The sequence below is a fragment of the Neomonachus schauinslandi genome, chromosome 13, assembly GCF_002201575.2.
Source record: "Neomonachus schauinslandi chromosome 13, ASM220157v2, whole genome shotgun sequence".
NCBI lineage: Eukaryota > Metazoa > Chordata > Mammalia > Carnivora > Phocidae > Neomonachus > Neomonachus schauinslandi.
In genome coordinates this window covers 31,563,449-31,579,171 of record NC_058415.1, presented here as the reverse complement: position 1 = coordinate 31,579,171, position 15,723 = coordinate 31,563,449, and positions in this window count along the sequence as shown.

Sequence of the window (15,723 nt, the reverse complement as noted above, 5' to 3'; positions counted from 1 at the left end):
GAACACTGAACTAAAAAATTCCCTGGAATAATTCCTGGGCCAGTGGAATCCACTGGTTTCCTTTGCCAAAGGAAAACACCCTCCCCTTTCCTAGAGTCTCTACAATGGCCTCACCCGAAGCAGGTGCTAATAAGATGATACTTGTTCTCTTTAAAAGCTGCCTCTGCCACAACTTATCACCTCTGGGCCAATAACCAGGATCATATTTCAGTACAGCCTGAGAGGAAATATACAGTCCCTACTTAGGGAAGAAATAGACTATCTAATAAACATATGACAGAATCTGGCCCTTATGTATCAGCAGGAAACAAGGGAATATGTATAGAAGTGGATTTTGAGGATATCAGATCAGGGGAATCTAAGTCTGGATAGGGGAGAATTCACAGGTATGGGGTATCTTGTATGACTCAGGATTCAATGTTCCAGGACCTAGAGTTGCTCTAAACACACTGTCAGTTTGGCTCCTTGAAACTTGGTCATGACAATGGCCTAGAGTATGTGAGGTCAAGTTGCCAGTGGTCTTGGCGTTATATTGACCACTGAAGACATATGGATCAGAGGAGCAGGAATGTTAGAATGGATTTACTATGTACAACCTGAGGACCTATCACTGATTCTGATTATAAGTTCCCTGGAAGGACTCAGAGCTCACTCCTATCTCTAAGGCAATAGGAAATATACTAGGACTGGGTATGCCAGTTTCTTTAGGAAGCTTAGTGATGTCTGTTCTCTGCAGGTAATGACTGAGATGTGGCATGGAAATTAGGCCATCTAATATAAATGAGGACAATGGGATTCCAGAATGAAAGAGACCAGTGGCAGGACTTAATTCTCAGAGGCAAGATGGACATAATTATTGCAATGGGCATCAAAATCAGAATAGCAGTTAGAGTGCCATGACTTACATGGATCTAGTGATTTTAGGGGCAAGATACATGGACAACTGGGGCTCCTGGGTGGCTCAGTTGTTAAGCATCTGCCTTCGGCTCAGGTCATGGTCCCAGGATCCTGGGATCAAGCCCCTCATTGGGCTCCCTGCTCATCGGGAAGCCTGCTTCTCCCTCTCCCACTCCGCCTGCTTGTGTTCCCTCTCTCACTGTGTCTCTCTCTGTCAAATAAATAAATAAAATCTTTAAAAAAAAAGATACACGGAGAACTTATTAGGCATTGCTTGATTTGGATAATAGAAAATGAAGAGCTGGAAAGCTGACATCAGTGCTATAGTGAAAACTCACCCAGTTTCTAGAACTAAATAGACCCAGAGTCCATTGACTGAAGACGAGACCAGGTTTCCTTGAGGAAGAACCTAGCAATGCCAGTAGAGTATATAGGACAAATATTCTTCTGATCCTTCCCTAAGGGGACCTTTGGTCATTTACAAGTGTGCCAGGGGAAAAGGCAATAACCAGGCTTTCCAAATCTGTTAGGTAGGAAGTCTGAGCTGGCACTGGCATTAATATTAAGAGGCCCAAAATACTGTCCTGTCTTCCAGTTAGAATGGGAGTTATGGTAGCCAGATGATAAATGGAGCTTTAGTGCAAGTCCAATTCACAGTGGTATCAATGAGTCAGCAGACCTGTCCTGTAGGTATTCCCTACATATATTCTAGTTTTTCCTTGAATATATAAATGGAATAGCTATCAGCTGAAATAGGTATCAGAACTTTTACATGGGTTTCCTGTACTATGTAAATTAAGGGTCATTATTTTCAGAAAGGCCAAGTGACAGTGCCAGAAACTGACTACTCCCTCAGTAAAAAAGGTAAATTATAAATAATGCCTTATCCCAGAAGGGATTGCAATGATTTGCACCACTATAAGACTTGAAAGATGTGGGGGTTGTGGTCCCCATTGCATTTCCTTTCAGTTCACCTCTTTATTCTCTCAAAACCGAGGGATGTTGATAGATGATGGTGGACCACCATACATCCAGTAGTGACAGTCTCAGTCATGGCTTGTGGGCAGGATATGGTTATATTTACAGAAGCACATTCATTTATCCTCTGACATTTGCCATGTGGATATTGGTGTAGTGAATGCTTGTCTTCCAATCCTCATCTGTAAGGAGTATCAAAATCTGTTTGCCTTTATAGAGTAGGAACAGCATGGAGTTAATGCCTTATGGGGCAAACTTTTACTTATGGGAAAGGGGAGGTGAAAAAAACTGAAAGATAAATTGCCTGCCCTTCAAAGATTCCAAGATGCAGTAATTCCAAAATGCCTTTCTGGAGATATCCCACATTATCAAAGAACTTGTTAAGTCTCTTTTATAAGTATGACCAGCTCAGTAAATACACAAAAGATTGTATTACCTTTTTGTCCTTCCTTGCTTCATTTACCTTTTCCCTTTGTTTTTGCCTCTCTGGCTGTGAATCTCCAAGGAAGAATTAGCACAGAGTTTTGCTTCATGTTGCTTTCTAAGAATCTGAGCTAAGAAAACGGCCCTCCATACTCTCCTTACCCAACACCAACTAGTTGAACTTAGAAAGGGAAACATAAATGTGTAGATAAGCACATGTTAATTTTGAAAGACTGCTGCTCTCCATTATTTCTATGAAAATCAATGGAGAAGATGTAGTAAATGTCAGATTGTTTAAAAATTAACTACAGATTGCGTTTAAAAATATTTACACAATAAAGTGGTGCCTGGGTGCCTCAGTTGGTTAAGCGACTGACTTTTGATTTTGGCTCAGGTCATGGTCTCAGAGTCCTGAGATCAAGCCCTGCGTTGGGCTCTGAACTCAGCGGGAAGACAGCTTGAGATTCTCTCTCTCCCTCTACCTCGGCCCACCACCCCCTACTCTCATTCTCTAAAATAAATAAATAAATCTTTAAAAAATATTTGCATAGTAGAAATATAAGTTCTATTTACCTCTGTAATAACTGGCCAGCTTAGACTATAAATTAACTTACTATTCATTAATAAAATTAATATCCCTTGGAGCTATAGACCTTCTGAAAAGCTATATAGCATCTGATCATTTTTATTTACATTTATCATTTAGTTTGTGTCAACAAGCCAGTGTCTATGAGCAACTCTTTTAAGATTGCAAGTACTGAATATTCTAATCTCTGCACCAGAATCCAAGTATGATTGACATTCTGATTTGGAAAATATTTTAAGGAGACAGTTTTGACCACCAGTAGTAAAAGTTGTGTTGTAGCATTAGTTTGCAGTGGACTTATGAAGTGCTGGATTTAATCCTCAAACATAGGCACTGAGTTTATTGGAAAACTAGGAGCAAGTTCCTGAACTTTCATCAAAAGAGACAAGAATAAATGTGTCTTGAGGGGAACTTGAGCTCTGAGGTTCCCTGCCTTTCTGGTTTAACAAAGCCTTAATGAGTTGACCTTCAGGGCACAGTTTCAAAGACACTGCTTTTAATTTAATCCTTTTTTTTTTTTTCTGGGCAGACATAACCAAACATGTTGTTTAATAATTATTTTCAATGTCATTGTACTCCATGATATGCTGTGTACCACAGGCTCTACAGATGTACATGCCAGTGGGAGTGACTGCCTCAGGAGGTAGACCTGGGAAGAGGTCCTTGCAGACTGTAGGAGCAGGCTTGATGCTCTTTGGACAAAGCTTTCTGTGGTTCCAGCAATTCCATGTGTGACTTAGAAGAGTGGGAGGTACTGGGTCTTGGTAGGCAAGTCTCTTGACTTGTGGGCCTCATTCTATAGGGAGGAGCATGGATGAAGGAAGGCTAGGTAAAGTACAGGGTTTGAGGCAGGGCCTGGGTCTATGGTGATATGGAAAGTTGGCATGATCAAGGAACAAAAAGACTGGTGAAGCTGGAAGGAAGTAAACATGAGAGGCCGTGGTAATAGGATGAGATTGATCAGATAAGCCTTGAAGATCATGACAAGGCATTTAGATTTTTGTTTTATTGGTATGCTTGTTTGCCAGTCAGACTGCATTAGGTCTGCAGAGCCTTAAGTAAGAGCTGACTAGGACCTTGTCTGAGGCTTATCTGCAAAACTTTGGGACAGGAGACTTTGTGAAAGAAAGGACTTGAGATTTCAGCTAGTTTGTGGTGACCCAGAGGTCAAAGTAGACCAAAGTATTCAGATGGAGCCAAGGTAATATCATAGCATGGAGAAAGGAGCTTTTTCATGATATAATTCACCATGTACACCCCAGGGCCTGGAACTAGAAACAAGGCCTATTTTAACTCACCTAAGAGCTGGGTAGGAGACAGAAAGTTACACTTTGCTATGAAGCTGACAAATGTTTATGTTTCGTGTTGTCTTGGTTTTACTTACAAACACCCTTAGGTTCTTTACAGCAGTGCCCTTGGACCTTTCTTTTCTTTCTACCTTCCTGTAAACTGAACCCCAGTTTGCCTGAATCTCAAATCCTGGTTCTGCAATCCCAGCCTTTGGCCTTTGGGTTAAGTATTAGCTCTTTGCCTTACAAGCTTTCCAATGTAAGCTTTCCATAATGGAGTCTGACTTAGCCGGCCTGTCTGACCTCCTGATGGCACATGGCAAACACTGTTCCAGGTGTGACCACTTGCAATCTAACTTCTGCCCTAGCTAGAACAACCTTTGCTTCCCAGCAAGGAGAAACTAAACATTTTGTTATGAACCACCAGATTCAGAGCACCTGCTCGGTTGCCCTGGCAACAAGGCACTGGCTCCGCTTTTCTTTAGTCCCCAGGCTTGGAGAATATGACACTACAGAAGGAAAATTCAGAGCCCCAAGGACAGGTACCTGTTGGGTCCACCCAGTCAGTGGATGTTGGAATGCAGATACAGACCCTGCTTTTACAGACTGGTGTTAGCAGCTACTGTAGGCAGCTAGGCCCATCCCTTTTTACCCATCCAGAGAAATGTAGAGGCAATCCAGCAGAACTCCCTGAAATTAAGCAGTCATAATGATTCATTGAATATCCAAAGCTTTGGTTGGGAATTGGGGGGGAGGGGTGGTGCCGGGAGCAAACTGATTTCATTACTAACATACTGCATTTTAAAAGATGTGGAGGGTGATAGTTCTGTTCCTGAAGCCCAAAAGCCATGTCCAGAGGGGGAGCAAAGAAGGTCCATCCACAAGAACTGATAGGTATTGCTTATCTGCTAGGAGGAAGAACTGACACCTCTAGGGCTTTATAGGCTATCCTGGAGGAAATGAGTTGGGGTGATCCAAACTTCCACCACAATTTAACCACAGCCTCAAGAAAAGATTATGTAATAAGCTAGTTCAAGTCACCAGGCTTGAGCCTTTCAATATTAACAAGCCTCTGTACAATGTTGGAAATGGGACTAGCACACACTATTCCTCTCTCTCTCTCTCAGATGGTAGCAGGGCCACGTTCCCAAGGTGTGTGCATGTGTGTATGCACGTGTGTGTACGTGTGCATACCTGTCACTCTCTGTTTGCCAGCTCCCCCACGCAAGGCACCTATATCCCTGTTACACATCATGCTATTTTTAGGCAGATTGCATTCTTCTTTTTTTTTTTTTAAGATTTTATTTATTTATTTGACAGAGAGAGACACAGTGAGAGAGGGAACACAAGCAGGGGGAGTGGGAGAAGCAGGCTTCCCACTGAGCAGGGAGCCCAATGCAGGGCTTGATCCCAGGACCCTGGGATCATGACCTGAGCGGAAGGCAGACGCTTAACCGACTGAGCCACCCACGCGCCCCCAGACTGCATTATCCTTATTCTACTTCTAAAAAATACTTGCTTAAAGATCTATTGCACAAAAAGTATAGATTAGTTTTAAGGATTTGTTATTGGCAATTAATATTCAAAGACACTTCCTCTGGTAAGTGCCCTCCTTCATACAGAGAACACCTTTGGGAATGTTTTATATATGATGCTTGCACTATTTTTTTTTAAAGATTTTATTTATTTATTTGAGAGAGAGAGAGTACGCACACACACGAGTGGGAGGAGGGACAGAGGGAGAGGGAGAAGCAGACTCCCTGCTGAGCAGGGGGTCTGATGCAGGGCTCTATCTCAGGACCCCAAGATCATGACCTGAGCTGAAGGCAGACGCTTAACTGACTGAGCCACCCAGGTGCCCCTGACACTTGCACTATAAAAATGTTCCTGGACAATCCTTGGTAACAGTGACTAATGTTTAATAGTGGCAGCAGGACTTCTGCCTTTGGGAGGCAGCAGATAGTCAAGAGCCTGGATCTGAGTCAGACGCACCTGGATTCAAATGTCCACTCTGCCATTTACAAGCTGCAGAGACTTGGGCAAGTTTTTTAATCTTCCTGCCTTAATTTTTTCACTTATGAAATTTCTTCCTTAAGGGGCTTTGGTGAGGATTAAAGAAGATAATAGATGTAAAGTCCTTAGAACAGCGTTCAAATAAATGCATGACAAGAAGGTTTACAGGACTGTGCTCAGGATTATGAATGCTCCTTTAAGATTTGTAGGACACTTTTTTTCTTTTTTCTTTCTTTTTAGGATGTGCCAAGATTTTATTTCTTCAAAGGAACAATAAACAAAATTCTATAATTCAGAATGATTATGTATAATATCAAATTGCCACCAAAACACCTAGAGCATTGCCCCTTCAAGAGAAGGAGGTACTTAAGCCTATTCATTATATTTTTAAATTCTTTACAATTCCTTCTCTCTACCATTCTATTGGCTGATTTGCAAGCTGGTTATTTATGCAGAGACTGGACTGTCAATATTAAACAGCACCCTAAATTAGTTTAAAAAAAGTTTCTTCATACTCTACCTACTCCAACACTCCAATGTAGTAATCAGGTTTTTTTTCATATAACAACTGTAAAAGAATTGTTTGTCCAAATGAGTTGCTTTACTGAAGATTAAATAGATTGTTACTAATTTATCACAAAGCAAACAACCATTTTTCATTGTTACTGATTTTATTTATTTACTTCAAAGATTTTAAAAATTTATTTATTTGACATAGAGAGAGAGAGAGAATGCGCACAAGCAGGGGGATCGACAGGCAGAGGGAGAAGCAGACTCCCGGCTGAGCAAGGAGCTCAATGTGGGGCTCGATCCCACGACCTGGGATCATTACACGAGCCGAAGGCAGACGCTTAACTGATTGAGCCACCCAGGCGTCCCTCATTGTTATTGATTTTAACGGAAAAATGCTCTTAACATCTGTGCCTACAAACCATGAACTTTAAAAATACATATTTTGCAAAAGTTTTTTCTTTCCATAATATCATTTCAGAACTGCTACAGTTATTACATCACTATAAAATTTTTTTGAATAATTCTGATAATTATGAAATGAACTATATACAGCAAAACAAATCAGCCTTTGCCTTCCAAATTGTAAATGGACTGTGGTTCTTTTAGGAAGCACTGAAACAATAAGTAAGCACAGATCAACTGGCCTTACTCATCACCACTGTTTCAGACATATGGTTACTTTTGAAAATATAGATAGCTAGATTTCATAGCCAGATTAGATAGGTCATAGATACAAACATTTATATGTATTTTAAATTTTTTATTGTTATGTTAATCACCATACATTACATCATTAATTTTTGATGTAGTGTTCCGTGATTCATGTTTGTGTATAACACCCAGTGCTCCATGCAGAATGTGCTCTCTTTAATACCCATCACCAGGCTAACACATCCTTCCGCCCCCCTCCCCTCTAGAACCCTGTTTGTTTTTCAGGGCCCACAGTCTCTCAAGGTTCGTCTCGCCCTCTGATTCCCCCCCTTCATTCTTCCCCTCCTGCTATCTTCTTCTTCTTTTTTCTTTAATGTATACTGTATTATTTGTTTCAGAGGTACAGGTCTGTGATTCAACAGTCTTGCACACTTCACAGCACTCAGCATAGCACATACCCTCCCGAATGTCTATCACCCAGCCACCCCTACCCTCCTACCCCTACCACTCCAGCAACCCTCAGTTTGTTTCCTGAGATTAAGAATTCCTCATATCAGTGAGGTCATATGATACATGTATTTCTCTGATTGACTTATTTTGCTCAGCATACACCCTCCAGTTCCATACACGTCGTTGCAAATGGCAAGATCTCATTCCTTTTGATGGCTGCATAATATTCCATTGTATATATATACCACATCTTCTTTATCCATTCATCTGTCGATGGACATCTTGGCTCTTTCCACAATTTGGCTATTGTGGACATTGCTGCTATAAACATCGGAGTGCACGTACCCCTTTGGATCCCTACATTTGTATCTTTGGGGTAAATACCCAGTAGTGCCATTGCTGGATCATATGGTAGCTCTATTTTCAACTTTTTGAGGAATCTCCATACTGTTTTCCAGGGTGGCTGCACCAGCTTGCATTCCCACCAACAGTGTAGGAGGGCTCCCCTTTCTCCGCATCCCCTCAACATCTCTCCTTCCCTGACTTGTTAATTTTAGCCATTCTGACTGGTGTGAGGTGGTATCTCATTGAGGTTTTGATTTGGATTTCCCTGATGCCAAGTGATGTTGAACACATTTTCATGTGTCTGCAGGCCATTTGGAGGTCTTCTTTGGAAAAATGTCTGTTCATGTCTTCTGCCCATTTCTTGATTGGATCATTTGTTCTTTGGTTGTTGAGTTTGATAAGTTCTTTATAGATTTTGGATACTAGCCCTTTATCTGATATGTCATTTGCAAATATCTTCACCCATTCTGTCGGTTGTCTTTTGTTTTGTTGACTGTTTCTTTCGCTGTGCAAAAGCTTTTTATCTTGATGAGGTCCCAATAGTTCATTTTTTGCCCTTGCTTTCCTTGCCTTTGGCAATGTTTCTAGGAAGAAGTTGCTGCAGCTGAGGTCGAAGAGGTGGCTGCCTGTGTTCTCTTTTAGGATGTTGATGGACTCCTGTCTCACATTTATGTTTTTCAACCATTTTGAGTCTATTTTTTAGTGTGGTGTAAGGAAATGGTCTAGTTTCATTCTTACACTTGTGGCTGTCCAATTTTCCCAACACCATTTGTTGAAGAGACTGTCTTTTTGCCATTGGACATTCTTTCCTACTTTGTCAAAGATGAGTTGACCATAGAGTTGAGGGTCCATTTCTGGGCTCTCTATTCTGTTCCATTGATTGATGTGTCTGTTTTTATGCCAGTACCATGCTGTCTTGATGATGACAGCTTTGTAATAGAGCTGGAAGTCCGGAATTGTGATGCCGCCAGCTTTGCTTTTCTTTTTCAACATTCCTCTGGTTATTCGGGGTCTTTTCTGGTTCCATACCAATTTTAGGATTATTTGTTCCATTTCTTTGAAAACAGTGGATGGTATTTTGATGGGGATTGCATTGAATGTGTAGATTGCTCTAGGTAGCATTGACATCTTCACAATATTTGTTCTTCCAATCCATGAGTGTGGAACATTTTTCCATTTCTTTGTGTCTTCCTCAATTTCTTCCATGAGTATTTTATAGTTTTCTGAGTAGATTCTTTGCCTCTTTGTTTAGATTTATTCCTAGGTATCTGATGGTTTTGGGTGCAATTGTAAATGGGATCGACTCCTTAATTTCTCTTTCTTCTGTCTTGTTGTTGGTGTATAGGAATGCCACTGATTTCCGTGCATTGATTTTATATCCTGCCACTTGACTGAATTCCGGTATGAGTTCTAGCCATTTTGAGGTGGCATCTTTTGGGTTTTCCACATAAAGTATCATATCTTCTGCAAAGAGTGAGAGTTTGACTTCTTCTTTGCCAATTCGAATGCCTTTTATTTCTTTTTGTTGTCTGATTGCTGTGGCTAGAACTGCTATTACTATGTTGAATAGCAGTGGTGATAGTGGACATCCCTGCCGTGTTCCTGACCTTAGGGGGAAAGCTCTCAGTTTTTCCCCATTGAGACTGATATTCGCTGTGGGTTTTTCACAGATGGCTTTTATGATATTGAGGTATGGACCATCTATACCTGTACTCTGAAGAGTTTTGATCAAAAAGAATGCTGTACTTTGTTAAATGCGTTTTCTGCATCTATTGAGAGGATCGTATGATTCTTGTTCTTTCTTTTGTTAATGTATTGTATCACATTGATTGATTTGCGGATGTTGAACCAACCTTGCACCCCAGGGATAAATCCCACTTGGTCATGGTGAATAATCCTTTTAATGTACTGTTGGATCCTATTGGCTAGTATTTTGGTGAGAATTTTTGCATCCATGTTCATCAGGGATATTGGTCTGTAGTTCTCCTTTTTGATGGGGTCTTTGTCTGGTTTTGGGATCAAGGTAATGGTGGCCTTGTAAAACGAGTTTGGAAGTTTTCCTTCCATTTCTATTTTTTGGAACAGTTTCAGAAGAATAGGTATTAATCCTTCTTTAAATGTTTGGTAGAACTCCCCTGGGAAGCCATCTGGCCCTGGGCTTTTTTTTTGTTGTGGGTTTTTCATAGATGGCTTTTATGATATTGAGTTATGTATCCTCTATCCCTACACTGTGAAGAGTTTTAATCAAGAAAGGATGCTGTACTTTGTCAAATGCTTTTTCTGCATCTATTGAGAGGATCATATGGCTCTTGTCCTTTCTTTTATTAATGTAGTGTATCACATTGATTGATTTCCGGATGTTGAACCAACCTTGCAGCCCAGGGATAAATCCCACTTGGTCATGGTGAATAATCCTTTTAATGTACTGTTGGATCCTATTGGTTAACATTTTGGTGAGTATTTTGGCATCCATATTTATCAGGGATACTGGTCTGTAATTCTCCTTTTTGGTTGGGTCTTTGTCTGGTTTTGGGATCAAGGTAATGCTGGCCTCAGAAAATGAGTTTGGAAGTTTTCCTTCCATTTATAATTTTTTGGAATAGCTTCAGAAGAATAGGTATTAATTCTTCTTTAAATGTTTGGTAGAATTCCCCTAGGAAACCATCTGGCCCTGGACTCTTGTTTTTTGGGAGATTTTTGATTACTGCTTCAATTTCCTTAGTGGTTAAGGGTCTGATCAGGTTTTCTATTTCTTCCTGGTCCAGTTTTGGTAGTTGATACATCTCTAGGAATGCATCCATTTCTTCCAGATTGTCTAATTCGTTGGCATATAGTTGCTCATAATTGTTTGTATTTCTTTGGTGTTGGTTGTGATCTCTCCTCTTTCATTCATGATTTTGTTGATTTGGATCCTTTTTCTTTTCTTTTCGATAAGTCTGCCCAGGGGTTTATCAATCTTATTAATTCTTTCAAAGAACCAGCTCCTAGTTTCATTGATCTGTTCTACTGTTCTTTTAGTTTCTATTTCATTGATTTCTGCTCTGATCTTCATTATTCTCTTCTCCTGCTGGGTTTAGGCTTTATTTGCTGTTCTTTCTCCAGCTCCTTTAGGTGTAGGGTTAGGCTGTGTATTTGAGACCTTTCTTGTTTCTTGAGAAAGGCTTGTATTGCTTTGTACTTCCCTCTTAGGACAGCCTTTGCTGCATCCCAAAGATTTTGAACAGTTGTGTTTTCAATTCCAATTGTTTCCATGAATTTTTTTAGATCTTCTTTAATTTCTTAGTTGACCCATTCATTCTTTAGTAGGATGCTCTTTAGCCTCCATGTATTTGAGTTCTTTCCAACTTTCCTCTTGTGATTGAGTTCGAGTTTCAAAGCACTGTGGTCCAAAAGTATGCAGGCAATGATCCCAGTCTTTTGGTACAGGATGAGACCTGATTTGTGACCCAGGATGTGATCTATTCTGGAGAATGTTCCATGGGCCCTAGAGAAGAATGTGTATTCTGTTGCTTTGGGATGGAATGTTCTGAATAGATCTGTGAAGTCCATCTTGTCCAGTGTGTCATTCAAAGGCCTTATTTCCTTGTTGATCTTCTGCTTAGATGATCTGTCCATTTCAGTGAGGGGGGTGTTAAAGTCTTTGATGTTGTTATTAATTGGGTTATATAATTGGCTGCTCCCATGTTAGGGGCATAAATATTTACGATTGTTAGATCTTCTTGTTGGATATACCCTTTAAGTATGATATAGTGTCCTTTCTTGTCTCTTATTACGGTCTTTGGTTTAAAATCTAATTTGTCTGATAAGGATTGCCACCCCAGCTTTCTTTTGATGTCCATTAGCATGATAAATGATTTACCAGTATCTCACTTTCAATCTGGAGGAGTCTTTGGGTCTAAAATGAGTCTCTTGCAGACAGCATATTGATGGATCTTGCTTTTTTAATCCAATCTGATAGCCTGTGTCTTTTGATTGGGGCATTTAGTCCATTTACATTCAGGGTAACTATTGAAAGATAGGAATTTAGTGCCATTGTATTGCCTGTAAGGTGACTGTTACAGTATATTGTCTGTGTTCCTTTCTGGTTTATGTTACTTTTGGGCTCTCTCTTGGCTTAGAGGACCCCTTTCAATATTTCTGTAGGACTGGTTTGGTTTTCATAAATTCTTTTAGTTTTTGTTTGTCCTGGAAGATTTTTATCTCTCCTTCTATTTTCAATGACAGCCTAGCTGGGTAAAGTATTCTTGACTGCATATTTTTCTCGTTTAGTGCTCTGAATATATCATGTCTGTCCTTTCTGGCCTGCCAGGTCTCTGTGGATAGGTCTGTTGCCAATCTAGTGTTTCTACTGTTGTAGGTTACAGACCTCTTGTCCTGAGCTGCTTTCAGGATTTTCTCTTTGTCTCTGAGACTTGTAAGTTTTACTATTAGATGTTGTGGTGTTTACCTATTTTTATTGATTTTGTGGGGGCTTCTCTGTGCCTCCTGGATTTTGATGCCTGTTTCCTTCCCCAAATTAGGGAAGTTCTCTGCTATAATTTGTCCAATATACCCTCTGCCCCTCTCTCTCTTTCTTCTTCTTCTGGGATCCCAATTATTCTAATATTCTTTCACTTTATGGTATCACTTAGCTCTTGAATTCTCCCCTTGCAATCCAGTAGTTGTTTATCTCTTATTTTCTCAGCTTCTTTATTCTCAATTATTTGGTCTTCTATATCGCTAATTCTCTCTTCTGCCTCATTTATCCTAGCAGTTAGAGCCTCCATTTTTTATTGCACCTCATTAATAGCCTTTTTTTAAAAAAAGATTTTATTTATTTATTTGACAGACAGACACAGTGAGAGAGGGAACATAAGCAGGGGGAGAGGGAGAGGGAGAAGCAGGCTTCCCGCTGAGCAAGGAGCCCAATGCGGGGCTCGATCCCAGGACCCTGGGATCATGACCTGAGCTGAAGGCGGATGCTTAATGACTGAGCCACTCAGGCACCCCTCATTAATAGCCTTTTTGATTTCAACTTGTTTAGATTTTATTTCTTCAGAAAGGTATCCTCTAGTGTCTTCTATGCTTTTTTCAAGCCAAGCTAGTATCTTTATAATCGTTATTCTGAACTCTAGTTCTGACATCTTACTAATGTCCATATTGATTAGGTCCCTGGCAGTTGGTACTGCCTCTTGTTCTTTTGTTTGAGGTGAGTTTTTCTATTTTGTCTTTTTTGTCGAGAGAAGAATACATGAACAAGAGAACAAAATGCTAAAGGGGTAACAACAACCCCAGAGAAATATACACTAAACAAATCAGAAGAGACCCAAAACCAGGGGGGAAAGAAAAAAGAAAAAAATATATGAGGCTGGTGAATAGAACAGAGTCATACACTAGATTTTGGGTGTATTTTGGTCTGTTAGAAGAAACTGCATCCCAAAATTTTAAAGAAAGTAAAAAAAAAATATATATATATATATATATATATATATATACAGAAAAATAAGGTTAAATGCAATGAAGGGATGTGATATGACTGTAAAAATGAAAATTAAAAAAAGATTTTAAAAAAGGAATTGATAAGAAGTTGGTTGAAAAAAAAAAGAACAATTAAAAAAAAAACAGAATGTGATCAGGAGGGTAAATAGAAGAGAGGCATACACTAGATTTTGGGTATATTTTGGTCTGTTAGAAGAAACTGCATCCCCAAATTTTAAAGATAATCTTATATATATACAAAAAAAAAAAGGTTAAATACAATGAAGGGACAGAATATGACTGTAAAAATGAAAATTAAAAAAGTTTCAAAAAGGAATTGATAAAAAGTTGGTTGAAAAAGGAAAGAAGATAAATAAAAAAAAATTTAAAAAATTAAAGTTGAAAGATTAAAGAATCATGGGGAAAAAAGCCATGAATTCTATGTGCTGTATTCCCCTAGAGCTGGAGTTCTGCTGTTCTCATTGATCAGTAAACTTGGTCTTGGCTGGATGTTCTTGCTGATCTTCTGGGGGAGGGGCTTGTTGCATTGATTCTCAAATATCTTTGCCCCAGGTGGAATTGCACTGCCCTTGCCAGGGGCCAGGCTAAGTAATCTGCTCTGGCTTGCTCTCTGTGGCTTTTGTTCCCTGAAGGCTTTCGGCACAGCTTTAGAGAATGAGAATGAAAATGGCGGCCCCCCAGTCTCTGACCCTTGAGGAGCTGAGAGCTTGAGGCCCCACTCCTCAGTGAGCCCTCAGAGAAAAGCAGTCAATCACTCCTGTCTCCCTAGTCTCTGTCCACACTCTGTGCTCACCCAGCCTGTGACTAAGCATTTCAATCTCTGGCACATGGCCCCGTTTGGAGTCTCCAAACCCAGTAGATTCCTGCAGGGGCACCCTTCTGTACCACTCCTCCTGGGGGAGGAAGGGGAGTCTCCCTGGATCTGCCACCTGTTGGGCCCCTGCTGGAAGAGTAGTGGCCCAACTGTGCTGCAGATCACGGGTTATGGCAACCCCGAGCTGAGAACTCACTGCTTGGCTCACTCTTTGTGGCTGGCTTCCCTGCTCCAATACCTGGGAGCTCTGCTGCACTCAGGCACCCCCGGTCTTTCTGTGACCCTGAGGGTCCTGAGACCACACTGTCCCAGTGAGGGTTCCACCCCCTGCTTAGCCACTGGAGTGATGTCCCTCACCGGAGCAAACTTCTATATGTCCCAATTTTATGCTGTGCTGCTCTATCACTTGCTGGTAGCTGGTTGACAGAGGCTCCCTCCCACTTCCCCCCGCATTCTGTCCTCTCATATATTGCCTTAGATTTTCTTCTCTGCACATACTACCTTGCAGAAAGTGGTCACCTTTCTATTCATAGAGTTGCTGCTACTCTTTTCTTCCTTCTCCAGTTGAGTTTGTAGGTGTTCAGAATGGTTTGATAGCTATCTAGCTGGATTCCTGGGACCAGACAAAATTTAGGTCTCCTACTCCTCCGCCATCTTGGACTCAAGAAGTGCACTTTAATCAGACCTACTTTGAAGTTTTCATGATTAAAATGCCCAAAGCAGCTAAAATTAAACTTCCTTCAAATTTTTGCTTGTTCTCTTACATTTCCAAGCAAGTGAGATGCCAACACCTTTTCTTTTGACTCTATAGGAATCAATGGATGTGTTGGTCAGTGGCCTCAGAATCCTTCAAGACCTCGTTAGAAAAGAGGAAGCATATTTCCTTCTTTTTTCTTTTTGAAACATATTTCTTGATCTTTAGAATGATCAAAGGCAACATAAGAAAGTATTCAAGCAAAAAGGACACACAGTTTTTCCTTGTCCTATGAACCTATCTTCCTCTCTCATTTGAATGTTGCACAGGCAGTCTTCCTATCAGAATGTCAGAATTCCAGTGGTCCATTTGAAGTAGGTTACGTGGCAATCCCTAACAAATTACCATCAACTTTTTTCACAGAAATGGAACAAATAATCCTAAAATTTGCATGGAACCAGAAAAGACGCTGAATAGCCAGAGAAATGTTGAAAAAGAAAACCAAAGCTGGTAGCATCCCAATTCCAGGCTTTAAAGTCTATTACAAAGCTATAATCATCAAGACAGTATGGTACTGGCATAAAAACAGACA